The 21,043-nt window shown below is 49.1% G+C and overlaps 1 pseudogene; it reads right to left on the bottom strand.

The window, feature by feature from the left end:
* Positions 1–2,746: 2,746 nt before the first annotated feature.
* LOC144129572 (uncharacterized) lies at positions 2,747–19,828 on the bottom strand (annotated as a pseudogene).
* Between the last annotated feature and the right edge of the window lie 1,215 nt (positions 19,829–21,043).

The raw sequence follows: 21,043 nt of genomic DNA, 5'->3' as shown, positions 1-21,043 counted from the left end.
CAACGCACGCGCCTGCCGCTGGCTCATGAGCTGGCTACGGCTGGCTTTGGGCCACGCTACACAAAAAAGCGAAAAAACATGCCTGCTCGTCCATTCCGGTTGGCTGGTAGCTAGAGTGACAGTTTAATTTTTTCTGGTGCTATTCGGTAATATTATATAAATAAATGAACGACCACAGAATTATACGGGCGTTGAAATATTATAATGCTTGTGTCGCGTTTGAAATTTATGTTCGGTGCATATTCTCACCAAGCCTCTGGTGTCGAGGGAACACATTAGCTCGGAGTTTGCTGGCGAATGAGTTCCCCAAACTCATTCGATACCTAATGTCGTTTTCATCGAATGTCATATTTTCTCGCGTGGCAGCAAACTAATGCCGTTTTGAACGAATGTCATTCGATGGAAATGACATTAAATTTGCCCTGTGGCAGGGGTAATATACCCCTGTCACACGGGACGTTGAATGTCATTCGCAGCGAATGACATTCACAACGAATGTCATTGCCTGCTGGCGTTCCCGTTCTACACGGGTACACAAAATGGCATTTGCAACTGATGGCGATGTCCATCGGCTAACTGCTATGACAGCAGAACGTTACAAATCATGCTTTTTATACACATATTTTATGTTTATTGCTAGTATCACACTGTTACACATTAATATACTCTTTAAAAATTTTTCGCAACGCCTTGCGGCAGCAATAGTCAACAAGCAATCCACTGAAATATCCAAAGCAAGACAGCCTCAAAGCCGCTCACGATCCCTCCCGTACATGCCGCCCGCACTTCCTCGCGCTGCCGGCACTATGGCGGGCTGCGAAATTGGTGCCGAATTCTTGACAGTCGCTGATGAGCAACACTGCAAGCGAACATTGCTTGTTCTAGAGCTGTTACGAATGAAGCGCCGAAACCGGTTTCAGCGGCTGTAGCTTGCGATTCAAGAACGCGCCAAGAGGACGAGAGATTTGGAGCTGCGTCTGCTGGCCAATACGTTCACGGCGGCCGCTGTTTGGGCTTCCAGCTCATCAGGCATTATCCGTGAGCGATGAGCCGTCCCAAGAAGCGAAAACTGGTTTGAAGACACACTACCTAACCTGGGTGAATGTCATTTCAAGCAAGCGTTCCGCGTGAGTCACATTCAGGTATCTGGTGGAATCGCTTCAGTGCGTTTTGCAGCGGGAAGTGACGAACATGCGGAAACCAATTTCCTTGGAGAAACGCGTAGCCGTTGGCTTGTACCGCCTGTGTTCCAGCGCCGAGGACCGGACAGTAGCACACCTGTTTGGCACCGGCCGCTCTACTGTGAATATTGTGTACAGGGAATTCTGCCGAGCAGTCGTTGACGTTCTCGAAGGCGCCTGGGTGCACATGCCGAGGGAGGCGGAGGTGGCCGAGCACATGCGCGAGTGTTACGCCGCCACTGGTTTCCCGCAGGCCATCGGCGCACTAGACGACTGCCACTTCGCCATCTCACCGCCCAAGAAAGTCGCAGCTGATTACTATAACTACAAGGGATGGCAGTTATTATTTATGTTGCTCTTAAATTTTGAATAGCAGTTCAGGGCAAAGACAAAAGAGCAGATGGCCGAAAACAGCGCTGTTCTTTATTGCACAAATCATCAAGTAGAACTTAATGAAAGCAGCTGCCATAGAATTAAGCTTTATTTTTAAAAAATGCTGATATTGTGGCATATGCAGCTTGTCCATTAAAATGCACGGTGTTTTATCGGGCATTTCGTTTTCTCTGTACGTGCCAAGTGGCACACGAGAACTTTCGTTTTTTTTTCTTGCACAATGAATAGCATGCAAGATCTAGCATCTGTGCCCGATATTTCTTCCTTCACACTAGTGCAGCAGGTATTTTCAAGAATTCTTGTGTGCCCAATTTTAACTGTCAGCTGCCAGTTGAAAATTATGCTCACAAAAAAGTCAACTTGAAAAGCATCTTTAACCAGTGTTTTTTTTAGGCAGCAAAATGACCTATGAAACCTGTATAAATGGAAATTTTTCTGTGTATAATTCATTGGTATTTTTAAGCTCATGTTGACAGGATGCTTATATTTTGCAATTCACTTCAGACAGTTTCTGCACCGTGCTGGTAACCTTTTTTTACATGCAGGTACAGCATCATACTGCTGGCAGTCGTTGACCACCACTACCGTTTCCTGTACCTGAACGTGGGGAGCCCGGGCAGGTGCCATGACGCCCATGTCTACGGCCGGTCACGGTTGAAGAAACGTGTGGAGAGTGACCGTTTCAAGTCGCCTGTGTCAGTGATTGAAGGAACTCCAGTAGCACAGATCATACTCTGTGACCAGGCATTTCCACTGACGCCGCATTTACTCAAGCCATATGCTAATGCCCCAAACGGTTCCAAGCAGGCAATTTTTAACTATAACCTGTCAAGGTCAAGGCGAATTGTGGAGAATGCGTTTGGTCGTGTGAAGGCCCGCTTCAGGTTTATCATGAAGAGAATGGAATGTAAACTGCTGAATGCAAAACAGGCCATTAGGGCGTCCTGCACGCTGCACAACATCTGCGAAGCCTTTCGAGATAATGTGGAGGAGCAGTGGGTGCAGGACGTGCACAACTATAATGCATTGTACGAGCAGCCCTCGCACAACACTGATGCTTGCACTGCTGAAGGCCAAGATGTAAGGGCCGCACTTGCCGAATACTTCTGGAAACTGGCCCAATAATCCCACTGATACACATGCAGCTCAAGAAAACACTTTTATTTTTCTAATTATTTAGGAAGCGCTTCAGTCAAGCGTTTTTCTGTGGCGGCTGATTCACGGAGAATATCCAGCTCCATTCGGCGTAGCTCCATTTCTTCCTTCCGGCTTTCTTTGATGTCAGAGCACAACTGCCGGTTCGTGTTTACCAGCTCCGCCAGCAGACTCTTTTGGGTGGCATGCCGGCTTGGTTTTGCAGCTCGGCGACTTGCTGCCACTAGTTGGGCCCTGCTGCTGTCCTCCGTGTCTGCTGTTTGTGATGAAGAGGACGAGGGCAGTGCAGCAGACTCGAACAGCACGTCGTGTGCTGGTGCCGGAGGTGTCCGACCAGCAGTGGCATCTGTTTCAAATTCTTCGTCACCTGATAGTGCTGTGGTGCCATTTTGCATGCTATCAATTATCTGAAAAAGCAAAAAATATACTGCATGTAAACATATTTGTGCTTCCAACGATACGTACGCAGCTCAAGCAAACACTTAATTTTTCTAAGTACCTGAGAAATAATTACCTGTTGCATGCAGCCTTCACAATCTGAACAGGCGTATTAAACCAATTCCTATATTGAATATTCTACGCTACTTTAGCATTTTGTGGTGAGTGTGACATTTCTCATGTGAAATTTTCATTCATGTGTACATCTTTACTCATTCGCAAGCGGCGCTGTGAGTAATGAATAAATATGCCAAGTTTCCATGTGTCATGCCATAGAGGATCAATGCGTCTGCTTCCTGATAAGTTACAGAAAACAGAAGAGGTCTTCCTCACGCTGGGTTCACAGCTAGGAGCCCTGCATTGAGCTACAGAAGCGCACTTACCATCTGAACAGTGGCACCATCGCCACCAATTGTCTCGTCTACTAGGCTGCTGTCGTTGACAGGCAAGCAGCCAAGAAATTTGGAAATATCTTTGTAGAAGCGCCACGTGATGGCACCTTGTCCCGTTGTTTTTCGGCTCAGCAACCTGCAAGAAACGTATGACGTTGTTGCAATGGTGTTTGTAAGCTGCAGAGGACTCTACATGACTGCTGCTAGGAAAACAATCACCTCTTCTCAACATGCAGTCACTGTTGATCTGCCGAGCAATGTGTTGCATGTATGTTACTTTCAATGCTTACACTATTACTACTGCTTCCACTAGGACCAGTGCCGAAGTAAATATTTCGGCAGCTCAATGCTTCTGCGCAAAATGAATTTATGTGCCCATCTTTTAAGCACCAGGCAGTCGCCACGGGGAATGGTTTAGAAAAGGTTTGGCATCCGAGATTCAAGGTAAAAGTCAAGGTGCCTTGCAAAAAGAACTAAAAAATTAGACGGAAGTTGTGCGATAAATATTACGCACAAATGCATTAAGCATTTGCAAACCTGCCTTCAGGAAACGCAGATATCACTACATCGTAGCGGCGTATGTTCAGTCACGACTAAAGGCATGAATATAGAATGGTGACACATTACTTTTAATTAGCGCCGAGTGAACGGCGAAACACAATAGCACGACTGTGTTTCGTACTGTTTTAAAACGTGGCGCTCTAGCACAAGCTGCTCAATACCCTCAGAGGTTCGGCACGCGAAAAAAATCGATCGACGATGCAGGTGTGCAGCCTCGCATCTGATAACAGCACTCCTGCGGTGAATGAGCAGCGCACTGTAAGGCAAAACAAAATGAAGGGTGCCACTTACCGGTACCTGTTTCCAAGGTTTTCAATCTTGGATTTTATCTCTTTCACAGTCTTTTGAATACCCTGCGCACACAGGCACTCCGCAATGGAAATATATACGCGCATGTTGCGTTTCGCGCGGCGCAAATCGCTCAGGTGGTCTTGCCACACTTTAATTAGTGCCCGCGTTTCGTCGTCAGTCCAACACGCCTTCTGCTGGGCTGGCGAAGCTGCAGAGTTGGTTTCCATTGCGAGCACTGAAGGCAAATGGAGTGACGACCACGCTACTCAGGCAAGATGGAGGACGGTTTGTAAACAAGCGCGGCCGTCTCTACAGTAACTGGCGGCGACTGGGAACAAGAGTGTAGTTGCGCAAATCGCTTCAAATACCTTATTTTACATAAAAAAAAATTATTCAAAAGTTCATTGCAGCAATTAAAATAAAGTTTTCTTTGAATACGTTTTGTTATCATTAACTAGTTTTGTAATTTTTCGCCAAGCCGCTGTCGTCGAGATTACACAGGTCGCGCGTGCATGAGTTCGGGAAACTCATTCAATGGGCGAATGTCGTTAGCTGTGAATGTCATTGACTGTGCCCGTGTAGCAGCGAAAAAAACGCCATTCAAACGTGATGTCATTCGCTGCGAATGACATTCAACGTCCCGTGTGACAGGTGTATTAGTCTAGGTGGTGATGGCCCAGCCCCTCGGCTGTCGTTGTGTCCCGCTGAGCGGGTGGGGGGCGAGGGGGCCTCTTGAGGGAGGGGGCGCCGGCTCTTTTGTAGGCGTAGGCGAGGGCAGCCAACACCCTCTAGACTAGGGAAGGCCTCTATGCTCCTCCCTGACGTCATCACACTACGACGGGCGCCGGAGTTCGTGTTCTTCATGAAGGGACGCTGCGGCGCGCTCGTTCGTTCTTGTGTAACTGCAGCACTACGTGAAATCGTCCTATGAAGATTTTGGCCCCATGATTTAATGCTGGCGTATATGTATAATGTCATTTCCGGCATACAGTCAGCGGTGAATAGGTTTAAAAATTGAGTTAGCGGTTTCCGGATTATGAATATATGTTGGCTATTTAGTATCGTTTACTGTCGCCTAATATTGCCTGAAAGTCAGCACTTTTTTTCTGCGGGGCATTGATATTCCGCTGTGCGTTCACATATATCTATTTTTGTTAATAGCTCGTTGCACGACGCGGACTTAGAAATTATTTTCGGCAAAAATTGAACCGTGTGGTATATCACCTTGAGCCGACTGTTTGCAGGAATCTGACTCCTATTTGTAACCTTTTTCTTTCAAACCAACACTCACCCTCCCTTCACAAACATACACAAAAAACATTGCCATAAGTTATGGCTCTCAGAACAGCTTACAGCTTCATGCATGGCATATGAACTTATCGACTGAGCAGATGCCTTTCGATTTTATAATATTGAAGCAAGCTGTGTTACATACAAAGGATATGTTTGTTAACCCTTTATAGGGCATGAGGTCACACGCAAAAAAAAATTGTTTTTTTGATCCAAGGACACTTTATTGAGGCTAAGAAAAGGCGGTCAGACCAGTTTTCGTCACTCTCCGTACAATGGTTTTAGCACAAAAGGTGGGACAACATGTGTCCCGCTGCACACGACAAGGAATAAAGGGAGGTGGTACAGCATGTGTCCCAATGCTCACGAGGGGGTACCACAAAAGAAAGTTGCATCGTGATTTTAGGTTCACTTTGATGAGTGAAAGGGAGAAAAGCACTGCATACATAATGGCACGTTACAACCTGTGCATATGAGCTTGGTGCGCACTTCGGCGCGCTTGGTTGAACACCAGCGGCATCTCCTTCTTGTGCCAGATGATTGTGGGAAGTGGTTGTTTCCTTGAAAACGGACTTCCTGTGGAACTCCCGTTAGTATAGAACCACTGTGGCGCGCATTTTTTCTGAGGTAGTCTGCCTGGGATCTTCCAATGCGGAAGCATTGCCGCTCGACTAGTTGTCGCCCAAGAATGAGCTTGAATTGCAGCAAGTCTGTGCTGCCAGCATCGTGAACACCAGCGTGCTGAATAAAGGCATTCACGATGGCAGCATCAACCATGAAATAAAAAATTCTGTGCCATCCTTTTTTTGACCGCCTATCTACTATGTAGGCATTTCTTTTTTGGTCAAATCGGTCAACTCCACCCATCCACCGATTATAGTCTTTCACAGCCTTCGAGCATGTCACCTGGATTTTTGTTCCACAAGGCAGCTTCCTTTCCACTGTAGCTTCTTCTTGTGAGTCGTGATAATTGGACATCACATGGAGGTTCTTGGAGTCCCGCCACTGGTACACAGAAATTGGCCCTTTGGATCTGTACAGGAATGATCCCCGCTTCAATTTATTGTCAACCTTTACCTCTTGAGGCAGATCTTTCTTGTTGGATCTGAATGTTCCACAAGCAAATATACCTCGCTCTCGAAGGCGCTGGAGAAGCTTCGTCGAGGAAAAAAAATTATCTAAGAAAACTTGTGAGCCTGCGTCCACCACGTCTTCTGTTAGAGAGAGCACTACATGCTCACCGAGTCCCACGTCAGTGGGTCGACGCTCTGTGCGGCCTTGATAGAGGTCAAATTTACAGAGCTAACCAGTCTGGCTGTCAGCGATACTCCACACTTTATACCCACGCTTGATTTTTGGTTTGAGCGGCATATATTGCTTCATTGCCGATCTACCCTTGAAGAGAATCATGGACTCGTCGACAGCAACGTGGAAGGAAGGCTTGTACTCTTTTTGGAAGTTGATGTTGAGCATTTCCATTAGGGGCCTCACCCTCTAGCACCTATCAAAATTTGGTGAGGTCTTATCAGGTATCTTTGAATTGTCGTTTAGGTGCAGGCAACGAGTGATCTGTTGAAAACGTCTAAACGACATTACACTGGAGATTTCTTGAAAATTGAAAAACTTGTCTGAACTCCAATACAGGTACACTTGAGGCAAGTTATGAATGCTCATTAGTATGAGCATCCCTATGTAGGCCTTCAGCTCGCTCAGCTGTCAGCGTGCGCCAGTTTGGCATCATTCCTTGAAGAGCATAGAGGTTTGTTTCCTCAACAATCATTTTCCACACCTCTTCATAAAAGTACAGAGAAAACGCGTCGCATGCGCTGCAGTCTGCCTTTAGTTTTTGTGAGTATGTCGTTGAATTTTCTGCGATGCTCACTGGAATGTCGCAAGGCTGCCCGGCTATCCATCCTGCTGATAGGGAATCGTCTTCTTCCTCTTCATGGTCACTGTCATGATGAATGGGCTTAGCGCGCGCGTTCTTAGTTTTCTTTTTGCGTGTGTATGCCTTCTTGGGTCTTTTCTTGCGCGGCGGCTCGATCTTTTCGTCGCTTTTCGACGACTCTATCGGAGCGAAAGCCGAGGTTGATGGTAGGGTAAACTCGTCACCCGAATCACTTGACACATCACTTTCCGAACCGTCAGGCCGGCTAAAAAACACCTCTAATGCCTCTTCAGCGGTGAGACTCCGTTCCCCTACAAGTACGAATGAATACATAATAAATTTATACGTTTCATTCGAGAACGAACGACACACGACGCCATGCTTCTAGATAATGAACTTCCATATGCCTGCAGACTTTCGAACACAGAATTCTTTACAACATTGTACGAACTGTACAATTTTACTCATATGAGCCTGACATATTTAGAAGCACGGAGAACACAATGGGCGTCTTACCTGGCATTTCTGAAGAAAAATGTTGCTCTTCGTAAATCGTGTGTGCACAGCTCCGTCCTTCGAAAAAAAAGCAACAAACTACAACACACCTGGGACGCTTGCGCCACCCAGCAGGAAAAAAAGAAAGCATAAAATAGTTAAACACATCTCTCTTAGATGGCGCCAGTTGTCTCAAGCAAACCCAGCTCTCTCGCAGTTTTCACAATCGTCGTTTTGCTACAGCCTTGCAGGTGGGACAAGGGTTGTCCCGATGTCACAAAAAGGGTTAAGAAGTACTTGCAGCTGGGCTTGTTGGTGCGTATTAGTGAAAGACATGAGAGCGCAAAATGGCAGCACGGACGAGTAACTGAACAGGACGAGCGCTGCACTTTCAACTAGATTTATTCAAGGAAGAGCGTCTATATAGCCTCTGCCCTAATCCAACTGAGATTAAGAGCATGGATAAGGGCAGAGGCTATATAAACGCTCTTCCTTGCATAAATCCAGTTGAAAGTGCAGCGCTCGTCCTGTTCCGTTACTCGTCCGTGCTGCCATTTTGCGCTCTCATGTCTTTCACAGATATCTTTATTACAGAGTATAAGTATTCAGAAAACTTTCAGAGGCGTGCAACACAAGGAGTTAGAACAGTCAAGATTTCAAAGTGTTAAACTTCCGTTTTTGAGCAACTTTTGCTTGTACAATACTGTCGTTCCTATTTTTACAATAGTTTTTCAGCAGAATGTTTGTTGCAGCGCTGAGAATGTGATGCATGACCAAGTGAGGACTATGACCTCTTTCACATTCGTCGAAACCGTCACCGTCTCTTATCAGGTTGGTAGCCAGTGTGAAAAGGGCTTGCCTTTGGTTCGCTAGAGAATGGAAGTGCACAGCATACTTTTCACTTCGCAGCTTGTCCAGGACGATTTCAGCAGTCATTACAGCATTCACAACTGCAGGTTGGGGGAACTTGAGCCCACCGCGATTCATGTTCGCTATAATTTCTGCATTCTCAATTATGACGTCCTCATCTTCTACCAAATTTGCTCGGCAAGCAGTGCATGCAAGTTTTTTAAGTGCTGAATGGGCGCAGTATCCGGCCACGTACGTTATGGCTGGAAGATTTTGTGGCTTCATTTCGAAGTCCTTGTCATTTACTTCAATGCTGAAACTCTGTAGAATCGCCTCATCAATGCTGACAGCAGGTGCCCCTGAATCTATGTCTGGAAGCGCCAGGGCTCTTTGTAGGCGAAGCTTGCGTTCAGATTCGAACACTTGTCATCAGGACACATGGTATTGCGACCCGGAAAGCTGCCTATACTTGCCAAATCTTTCCTCCAAGTAGTCTGTCTGGAACTTCCCCAGAAGTACGTAGTCAAATCCAAGGTCTTCAAGGCAATAGTTTATTATCTTGATCAAGGCTTCCGTAGTGAGATGCAAGGCACTGTGGGTCTCCCGAGTGAGAATTCCATTGTCAAACTTCAAACTCTCCCAGCGGTCAAGCCATTGCATGATGGTATGAAGGAATTCGACTTGTGGACACAGCTTTTCTGAAATAGGAGTCTGCAAGTCATCACGAATCCGGCGTCCTTTGCTGGGCGACTTCACATTAACAATCCTCCACCAGGTTTCGACAACCTTTAAATATTCCGCTGTTCCAGCTGCATGCTGCAGTGTATAGCGTTGACCGCATGTTTCTAGAGCAGCTATGGTTGATAGGTTGAACACTTTCAGTGCAAGCTTCACATTTTGCCTTTCCATATTTTATGGATTGAGGGCCCTTACCGACAGTGTTGGAGCAGCCTTGAGAAGGTGGTCTTGTTCTTTTAGGTGGAGATCCCGGAGGGTCATGAACGAAGCAGTGATAATTTTTGAGTTGGAGTCCAAATTCATAAGTGAAGGAAAAAAACATGCAGGTTCCATGGTTCTTTTGGTTGATCCAATTGTTCCGAATACATTTCAACAAGTGAACAGGGTCAATAACGAAAAAAAGAGGACGAGTGGGATCTGATGGGTGAGGATAGGAGCTGCTGACTTTTGATGACAATCCAAAGAGAGACATTGTTTTGCGATTGATAGAGTTGTTATCTGTGATGACTGCAATGATGCGAAGCCCAAACTTTTGAAGCTCATTTGTGATGCTGCGGAGAACAGTGTTCAGCTGTTGAGCATTGATTTGTTCTACTGGCAAAATGTGAACAACACTTTTTTGTGATGACAGGAGGCTTTGAATCATAAAGACATGAGCTGTCTTTGCTGCATTTGTAGTGTTGCTGGCAGTGCCGACAATCGTGCCACCCCTGTAATCAAAATATGCCTGTAGATGGATCTCATCCATCATGAGAACCACTGCCTTCTCATGATCCTTCATGCACTCGCGAGCTTCTTTGCATAAAGCAGGAAAGAAACATCCTGCTGCTCAGCTGCTGGATTTATAACATATGCATTGCATACACGCCTGATCGTGGACTCATGCGGCAATGTGAGACCTCCGTAGTTACGCAAGTACCTATAAGCATGAGGAGAGATGGTAAATAGAAGGCAGGAAAATACCAACAGCTCTGAAGAGTAGCGGGGCGACTTGCTTAAAAGGAGAAAGACTTGTTCTTTCAAAAATGCCAAAGCATCTTGCCGATCTTCGTCTTGCATTTCTTGATTTGTTGCGTCTTCAAGAAGAGATAGCACGAGCTTCAATATTGCACCAGTCTTGTCATCAGGTTGGCGGAAGGCAGGATTCTTATCAGAGCTCTCAACAGCATCCAGCAGACCTGTTAAGCACCGAATATCATTCACAGTTTTTGGAATGATCTCCACGCCATCAAGTTTGGTGACCTCGACATCATGAATATACAGCTTTAGAGAAAGGTCCTCGGTGACTTTAACTGACTTGTGACATTCCTTGTGTGCTACGAGGTACATTGTTCGACGGCGCGGCGTAGACGGAAACCCAGGTATTTCTTTGTGTGTGCTACGAGGATCCACGTTCGACGGCGCGGCGTAGACGAAGGGACCCGCCGCCGTGACCGGCATCATCAATTACCCCCGCCATGCTCTTTGAGTGACGACCAGAACAACCGGACCCGCCGCCGCCCCGGGGAAACAGGCTTTATCCTCCCCAATTTCCGGGCACATTCCAGGACAAGGGAGCTGTCAGCGGGCCAGAGCGCGCCTTACCACAGCCGACGCTATGCGCTACCGCGAAGACAACATTCTTTCCCTCCTTCCCCTTTCGACGTGGGCTATCGCCGGGAAGGCACCCACAGCTTCCCGCCGTGCCTCGTGAACAAAAGCGCATTCCCAGAAGGGCCGTGACGGACACCTGCCATGGCGGACAGGCAGTACTCGCCAAGAATGTGGAAAGACAGGCGCTAGTGAATTAGCTCCGAAGAGAGAGCCTGTGTATACTCTCACTTGAGAGAGAGTGGTGGCGTTTTTGTTGTTTATTGAGTTTGTATTGTTAACAAGAATCTGGGTTCGAGGCTAAGCCCAACCCAAGGGGTTGTTCCCATCTCGCATGTTATTTTTCATTGGAGAATTGATGCTTTGGGCGGGCCACTGAAAATGACCGCCCTTAGTCCTTTGTTAATCAAGTGCTTAAAAGCGCATGGAAACGGATGCAGTCCAGTCCAGTCTGAGCTGGGGCTCCATGCTGAGCATGTAATGTGATGCTACTTAGGCACTAACCTGCCCGGTCGATGAGAAAAGTAGTGCAAAGTTTGTTCTTTTGTAAATTCAGTTCTGCTTTTCCAGTTTAACTCTCTGTATATGTATGTTGTAAAATTATGCTCTGCTGTCATCATCTACAAGCTCGCCTCCTGTTCATCTTCCAAGCCGAATGACACTAGAGGAAGGGTTTGTGAACCATCCTCGAAGAAACGGACGACTATTGAAATTCTACTGCATACACGCTCAGGACGACATCGTTCGCCAAGAGGGCCTTCAGCGCCGAAGCCCGTCGGCGTGCAGCTTCTGCCAGCAACCGCTCGAGCCCAACTCCGGAGCCACTCCATCGCCCCCATGAAGTCGTCGGCACGTAAGCTCGGACGCCCCAGCCTCTGATGTATAACCTTAATCATGTGTAATTATTGAATATACCTGTTTGTTTAAACTGAGCCATACGGTGTCTCTTTGCCTCTCCGTCCCGTGTGGACCTGCGCATTATGGGGGTCATCACACTGGTGTCAGAAGTGGGGACTCAAAAGCAAATGTCCTCTGAATGCTGCGACATTCATGACTTCAAAATTGTAATCAAAAGGGAATCACGGGACTGATTGTGGGACTTTTACCCCCATTTGAGAGGCTTGAGGCACCGGAGGGCTTGAAAAAAAAATGTCTTTATCTGAGGGAGCTCCCACTCCACAGCCGTCGCTCGGAGCAAGCATGCTGGCATTAGGAAGCGTCATTCCGACGTTTACAGGAGATAAGACAGGGGTTCCAATCTGCGATATTTCTTTTCCATGCTAGAAGAGATTGGGAAAATGGGGGGATGGTCCGATGCTCAAATGCTGGGAATGGCGAGGTGTAAGATGGCAGGAGCTGCTCATGATTTTGCATGGCGAGACGAAAAAGTAAAATCCACAAAATCATTTGCGGAATTTAAGAAGCTCGCGTTTGAGCATTTCGACACTGAACCACGTCACGTGCGGGTACAGAGGTTCCGTGACGCCGGACAGATGGTAGGGGAGGACGTGCGAACGTTTGCGTCGCGGCTTCAGCGCTTAGCGCGCGATACGTTAAGCAGGGAGGAGGAAGAAGACCAGCTAAAGAAGAAATACGCGGAGGATATACTTAAAGAGGAAATGACCGCCTTGTTCGTGGCTGGTCTGCAAGACCCCGTGCGCCGGTTCGTGCTCTCGCGCAAGCCGAGCAATTTCGACCAAGCCGTGGAGGCCGCATTGGATGAGGAACGAAATGAGGCGTTGACGACAGCCGCAGCGAGAGTACGCGTCATAGAGAGAGCGGTGCTCAACCCTGAGGTTGCTCTCTTGACAGAGCGATTAGATCGCTTAGAACAGCTGCTATCTCAGCAGGTAGAACGCCAGGTTGAAGCGCGCGCTCAACAGCGCTCATTCGCTGGAAACCGGAGACCGCCACAAAGCTACAGGCGCGGTATGCGAGATTTTGAAGAAATCGTATGCTTCGCTTGCCAGGGTCGCGGACACATAGCCAGGTTCTGCCAAAACGTGCGCCGTGGGGAGCCACAAAGAGAAGCAGGCGAGACACGCTCTAAGCAAGCCTACAGCGGGGCTCCAGATACCGAGACAAAAAACTAGTTAGTCCTCCCCCGCCTGAGGAGCGTGGGGAGGGAGCAGTAGATGATGAGGTGGTGGTAGTTTGTGTGGCCGACGAGGCATGCCCTGTTGTGCGTTGCAAGTTAAATGGTTGTTGCATGGAATTGTTGATAGATACGGGGTCAAAGGTGACATTGCTTAAGGAGAGCAGTTTTAACACGCTTCGAAGGAAGGGGGACCGCGAGGTGTTGGAAGCGTCTGGTGGTATGGCAACCAAATTTGTAGGCATAACGGGGGATCCTCTTGGCATAAGTGGACTCTACCGGTTACACTTCTCTCTCGGCAGAATTGCATTGGAGCACCCCTGCTACGTATGCCCGGACACGGTGTCTCTGCCAAACGGAGTGTCAGGTATATTAGGGCAGGATTTTTTGAGAAAAGGGAAGGTAGTAGTCTCATTCTCTGAGGAAGAGGTTAATGCGGGCGGCTCAAAAGTTCCGTTTTTGAACAGGAGAGGGGCTTAGATTCGCATTACCGATATTGACACCCGTCAAACAGTGGGATCATTGGAGAAGGTATATTCGCGGGTTGCCGTCCGGCTGGTCGAGGAGGCGGTCGTCCTTCCTTGGTCGGAGCACATTTTGTACGCGTTTGTGCCTTCAGATGTAGAGAGCGGCGCCGTGGGAGTGCTTGAGCCGGTCGACTCTCTCAGCAATGGCCTGAAGGCAGCCGCGTGCCTCGTGACAGTTAATCACGCCCACAGAGTGCCCCTACGGGTGGTTAACTGTAGCCAGCAGCCACTGAGCCTTCCCAAGAACAAAACATTGGCTTTCTTCACCTCTGCGATAGAGCAACGTGAGCCCACCGATACGGTACTCGCAACTGTAGAGCATGCTAGTCCTTCGGCTGCTCCAAAGGTGTCGTTCGATCTTTCTCACGTAAAATCCAGGGAGAGGGAGGCTCTGGCTGGTTTGCTGAACGACTACTCGGAGGTATTCGCCGCGTCCAACCTGGATTTGGGCTGCTGTGGCGTTATAAAGCACAGGATAGAAACCGGCACTTCATCGCCCGTTTACCAGCGTGCGTACAGGATTCCTTACTCCCAACGTGAGGAGATGGAGCGGCAGGTGCAGGACCTGATTGATCGCGGTATTGTCGAACACTCAAAGTCACCCTGGGGAGCACCAGCACTATTGGTGGAAAAGCCAGATGGCTCGAATCGATTAGTAGTGGACTACCGCAAACTAAATGCCGTAACTCGCATCGATCCATACCCCATCCCCAATATACAGGAGACGCTTTCTCAGCTGGGCTCTGCCAGGTACTTCACGGTAGTGGACATGGCGGCGGGATTCAGGCAGATAGCAATGGATCCGGCAGATGCCGAGAAAACGGCATTCAACACGCCCTCAGGGCACTATGAATGGAAAAGAATGCCGATGGGTCTGGCCAACAGCCCTGCTGTCTGGCAGAGAACCGCTGATGTTATCCTGGCAGGTCTTCTGGGAAGGCTGTGCTTCGTGTATATGGATGACATTATCATATACAGTGACAGTTTTGATAACCATTTGCGCGATATTGAGCAGGTTTTGGTGCGACTAAGAGCAGCGGGTCTCAAGCTGAAGCCCTCTAAGTGCCAATTCCTCAAAAACGAGGTGAAATACCTCGGGCACGTTGTTTCAGCTGACGGCGTGCGACCGGACCCTGAGAAACTAAGGTGTGTCTCGGATTTTCCATCCCCGACTAGCGTCCGCCAGGTCCGGCAGTTTCTCGGCCTGATCGGTTACTACCGAAGGCACATAGAGGAGTTCGCCAAGCTCGCTAAGCCGCTCACCGCCTTAACAGCCAAAAATGTCGCCTTTCGCTGGGACGAAAACGCGGAGAATGCTTTTGGGGCCCTGAAAAGGAAGCTAATGAGTGCACCGCTGTTGCGCCACCCGGATTTTAGTTTGCCCTTCGTTATGGCCACAGATGCGTCAAAGTTCGCAGTTGGTGCCGTGCTATCTCAGGTTATCGAGGGCAAAGAACATCCCGTTGCTTTTGCTAGCCGACAGCTGAGCCCCACAGAGCAAAAGTACGGAGCTACGGAAAGGGAGTGCCTCGCCGTTGTCTGGGCAGTAAAGCACTTCAGATGCTACCTTTACGGCCGCAAATTCAAGCTAGTCACAGACTGCCATCCTCTGAAATGGGTGATGAGTGTCAGGGACCCTAGCTCGCGACTCGCTAGATGGAATCTACACCTGCAGGAATACTGCTTTGAAGTTGAGCACAAGTCAGGAAAGACACATCTGAATGCTGATGCACTCAGCCGCACAGCTGCCGTGGCAGCTATAGATGAGTTTGTCCCCGTAGTCGACCCCGCCGAATTACGCACAGAGCAGTGCAAAGATCCTGACCTGAAGCGAATAATCGAAAGCTTAGAGGGCGCACCGTCTCACCCCGAACAGCTAGGTTATTTCATTGACAAAGACGGCACCCTGTGTCGGCGCACGAGGCCAACCAAGAAAGGGAGACCAGAGAAAACCGCTTGGGAGAGAGTCGTCATACCTCGGTCGTGGACAGAAAGGGTTCTTCGCGCGTTTCACGATGCGCCATGCGCCGCTCATTTTGGCGTAGCGAAGGCACGCAGGCGTGTGGAGCGTTTGTACTTTTGGAGTGGCATGCGACAGGATGTTAGAGACTACTGTGCGAAGTGTCATTCCTGTCTCGAAAGAAAAACACCGAAGGGACGAAGACCAGCTCCAATTCAGCCGTTCCCTGAGGTTTCGGCTCCCTTCGAGCGGACAGGTATGGACATAATGGGCCCATTGCCCACGACCACTTCCGGAAACAAGTACATTTTAGTATTTGTCGACCACCTTTCAAAATACTCGGAAGCGGTAGCACTCCCAGATCAGAAGGCAGACACGGTTGCAAGAGCATTTGTCGAACAGATCGTGCTCCGACATGGACCCCCGAGGCAACTCTTGACAGATCGGGGAACGAACTTCGTGTCGCAGCTAATGAGGAGAGTTTGCGAGCTGCTTAAGATCGCTAAGAAGCAGACAACACCGTACCATCCGGCTTGCAACGGCGCGGTGGAGCGACTGAACCAAACCGTGGCCGGGTTCCTGTCGCATTTTGTTTCGCGCGACCAGCGGGACTGGGACTTGTGGCTCCCGTATGCAATGTTTGCCTACAATTCCGCAGCACACGAGAGCACGGGCGAATCGCCATTCTTTCTTCTCTACGGCCGAGACCCGGACCAGCCTAGTGAAGTGCCAGAGGGCCCCCGTCGTGTCCCATACGCTTCACTGGACGACTATAAGGTTGAGCTAGAATCGCGCTTGCAAGTGGCGAGGGACATCGCAAAGGAGTCCTTAAAGAAAGCGGCAAAGCGCAGGAAGGAGGTGCACGATCGCAGTGCTAGAGACGCGCCGTTTGATGTGGGGGACAGCGTGTACATTGAAAACTGCCAAAGGCAGATTGGGCTAGCTCGTAAGTTCCAGACGAAGTGGAGAGGACCGTGCGAGGTTGTCGAGAAGCTTTCTCCGGTAAACTTCAGAGTCCGAGACGTGAACCGGCGTTTGATAAGGATACACGCAAATCGCCTCAAGTCGGCACCGGTTCAGTATTCACGAAATGAGGAAAGGGAAATCGCGGATTTTGATGGGGACAGAAGTGAAGCGGAGCGCGCAGATAGTTCGCAAGAAACGCCCTCTCCTGCATTTGTTCGGCAGGCGCCCGAGGTGACGGCCGGAATGCCACCGGATTTACTTCATGCATTGCTAGAAGAAGAAGCGCGCGAGGTTGCCGCGCAGATAACGCCAGGAGAGGCTCCTGCCACGAGCCCTCGCGGGTCCCAAAGCAGACAAAGGGGCACAGACTTACTTAGTATGACTCATGAAGGCCGATATCCGCTGCGAAATCGGAAAGCTAAGTCGGACTAATGGCGTAAACAGAGCGGAGTTGTGAACTGGTTAGAATTGTGTAATGCCGCAGCTCATAACATTGCTATATGCGTATGTGTTAAGTTATCGGAGTTAATAGTTAAACCTTTCTCTCATTAAGTAACACCTTCACAGGAGAGCATGCGGAGCGCATGCAGAACCTGCCCTACTTCCTTTCGTTATCTATATTTTTGTCTGTGCCGTGATCGTGCTAGAAGTGGGAGCTCCTTTGTAACTGTGGTAAATTTATTTCGTCCAGGTTGGACTAGAAAGGAGAGGCTTGGGTGCTGAGTTTCATGTTTATCTGTAAAAGAAGATCAGTGCTGCCCCTGGAGACGCCAGTTATGACAGCGGAGGCATTGGTGTTGTGCAGTGGTGTTGAGTGCAGCGAAAAGTGTTTTGTCGGACGCACTGTGCGAGGCGATTCAGAAAGACAAGGGGAGCTGCAGGGACTCAAATGTTCGGAGAACATTCTTCTGGAGGGTGAGCGAGTGTGACATTCCTTGTGTGCTACGAGGTACATTGTTCGACGGCGCGGCGTAGACGGAAACCCAGGTATTTCTTTGTGTGTGCTACGAGGATCCACGTTCGACGGCGCGGCGTAGACGAAGGGACCCGCCGCCGTGACCGGCATCATCAATTACCCCAGCCATGCTCTTTGAGTGACGACCAGAACAACCGGACCCGCCGCCGCCCCGGGGAAACAGGCTTTATCCTCCCCAATTTCCGGGCACATTCCAGGACAAGGGAGCTGTCAGCGGGCCAGAGCGCGCCGTACCACAGCCGACGCTATGCGCTACGCGAAGACAACATTCTTTCCCTCCTTCCCCTTTCGACGTGGGCTATCGCCGGGAAGGCACCCACAGCTTCCCGCCGTGCCTCGTGAACAAAAGCGCATTCCCAGAAGGGCCGTGACGGACACCTGTCATGGCGGACAGGCAGTACTCGCCAAGAATGTAGAAAGACAGGCGCTAGTGAATTAGCTCCGAAGAGAGAGCCTGTGTATACTCTCTCACTTGAGAGAGAGTGGTGGCGTTTTTGTTGTTTATTTAGTTTGTATTGTTAACAAGAATCTGGGTTCGAGGCTAAGCCCAACCCAAGGGGTTGTTCCCATCTCGCATGTTATTTTTCATTGGAGAATTGATGCTTTGGGCGGGCCACTGAAAATGACCGCCCTTAGTCCTTTGTTAATCAAGTACTTAAAAGCGCATGGAAACGGATGCAGTCCAGTCCAGTCTGAGCTGGGGCTCCATGCTGAGCATGTAATGTGATGCTACTTAGGCACTAACCTGCCCGGTCGATAAGAAAAGTAGTGCAAAGTTTGTTCTTTTGTAAACTCAGTTCTGCTTTTCCAGTTTAACTCTCTGTATATGTATGTTGTAAAATTATGCTCTGCTGTCATCATCTACAAGCTCGCCTCCTGTTCATCTTCCAAGCCGAACGACACTAGAGGAAGGGTTTGTGAACCATCCTCGAAGAAACGGACGACTATTGAAATTCTACTGCATACACGCTCAGGACGACATCGTTCGCCAAGAGGGCCTTCAGCGCCGAAGCCCGTCGGCGTGCAGCTTCTGCCAGCAACCGCTCGAGCCCAACTCCGGAGCCACTCCATCGCCCCCATGAAGTCGTCGGCACGTAAGCTCGGACGCCCCAGCCTCTGATGTATAACCTTAATCATGTGTAATTATTGAGTATACCTGTTTGTTTAAACTGAGCCATACGGTGTCTCTTTGCCTCTCCGTCCCGTGTGGACCTGCGCATTATGGTAGTCATCACAGACTTTTTGATTGCTGGGGCACCATCGACAGTCAGATTGAGGAAGAGTATAAAGTCATGCTGGTAAACAACCGTCCAGAATTTGGAGACCTTTATATATGGTATGCATTTCAACAGCGCCTGAAAGTTGTCAATTTTGTTTCGGTCCTCTTCAGCCTGGTGTGCTTCAATAGACAAGTTGATGGCATCTCGTAGCGCAGCTGCCTCTCGGCACGTCCTCTTTTCATCTGGGGCCTCTCGAGACGTGCTTGCATTTGGGGCAGAAAGATATGCCGGGCAGTCGGGAAGTATGCTTGGAACAGCATCAGGTCGTAACCGTACGAGCTTGAGTGCCACTTCAATTACTTTGCCGGTCTTTGTATCCGTGTAGCTTGTTCTATTTACCATTCACAGACCTGGGATAAGAAAAAACAAAGACAGTAAAAGCTCTAGAACCTAAAGTTTAAAAATCAGACAGGTGCATGACAGTACGAGAGAAATGTCTATAAATGTCGTGTGAACTGAATGTCAGCAATACTATTTCGCTACGACTTTACAGATTTACCCGGTGCAAAAGAGGCAGCACTACGGAATAATCTCGCGACATGCTGCCCGCAGCGCTTTCAGTGCAACTGACGAAGGCGTAACCACGACAGTCAAAGGAATGTTTCCTTACCACCGACCGCTTTCCTGGAATGAAGTCCGCACGGTGGATAGCTTTAATCCATTGAGCTCTTCTTGCTTGGTCCGAAGGGAAGGTGAAGACTCGCACACGCTCAACACCATCATAGTTCCCGCGGCACCGCGGTACGCAGCAATGCCCAGGCATTATCACAGCCTGCACACTATTGTTGTTTGCCTATTAAAGACTAGACACACACCTCCCGGCACCGACGTACTCCCTCGTCGTTACCAACGTCGTTACCATACAGGTGGTAACTCTGAAACAGCGTTGAGTTTCGTGACACACGCTGCACGGGAAAAAAAAGAAACGCAGAAATTCGAACACGTGCAACAACGTTCACGAAATGAAGGAACCACTGATGTTTACCGCAGTGCGAACGCATTTTCCAGCCGAGCACTCTGCACGAATACGAAAAAGTATAACAAAACCACGTAAAAGAAAACAATATTACCTTCCAAAATAAGCGGTTCAACAAAAACTATAAATTTTTACAAAATAAAATTTTTATCTTTGCAGCACAGCAGTAATAAAAGCATCAAAATGTTTTCTTAAATTCGATACTTCAGCTAGTACTGCTCCGCGCACGCGTTGTTGCACCAAAATCACCGAGACCGGTCGGAGAAAGTGGGTGCACGACGGCCTCTCCTCGAAAGCGCCGAGAGCTGGCCCGTCGCAGTGTGATGACGTAGCCACAAAAGGGAGGAGGATATGGAGAGTCCTTAACTAGTCTAGAGGGTGTTGGGGCAGCACGCTGGTAGTCTGCCTCTGTGAATGCGTTGGTCGGGGCGGCGTTTGTTGTGGCGGCAGAGGCAGCGGGAACGATGCTATCTGCCTCTAGGAGGGCTTGCTTCCCGCTTGTGCTTTCGGAGCTTTTTTGGGTCTCCGCCAGGTGGGTGGAGGGAGCCGTGTTGGTTATGACGGCATCCCAGTCTGGCTCGTGGGTCCCCCACTGTATAGGGGAAGTGCCGCTTTCGCAGGTTTCCTGCGTGCGAGACGGCGCGTGTTCGGGCGCGGGGTGGGTTAGGCTCGGCTCTGTTGGGAGGGAGCCTTGGCCTGGGGCTGCTTCGCCACGGTGGACGGGAACGGGCGTCACGCTGTCGTAGCGTCGCAGTAACGGTGGCTCTGCACTCTTAGAACTAAAGGAGTACCGAGGAGTGCCCAGAACTCTCTTTAGGAGAGCATTTGCTTGTCCCATATTCCACTCCTTTTCAGAGAATTAAATAACTCTCCCTCGACGAAGAGTGCTCCAACTCCTACCATGGAGTACTGTACTACTCCTGCAATAGAGTACAGGCACTCCTCAGCGGGAGTAAAATTACCACATTAAAGCAGCATCCTACCACTCTCTCAGGTAGAGTT

Source organism: Amblyomma americanum, chromosome 4 (assembly GCF_052857255.1).
Source record: "Amblyomma americanum isolate KBUSLIRL-KWMA chromosome 4, ASM5285725v1, whole genome shotgun sequence".
Classification (NCBI taxonomy): Eukaryota; Metazoa; Arthropoda; class Arachnida; order Ixodida; family Ixodidae; genus Amblyomma; species Amblyomma americanum.
Note: the sequence above shows the minus strand (reverse complement) of the source record. Positions and strands in the feature narration are given on the sequence as shown.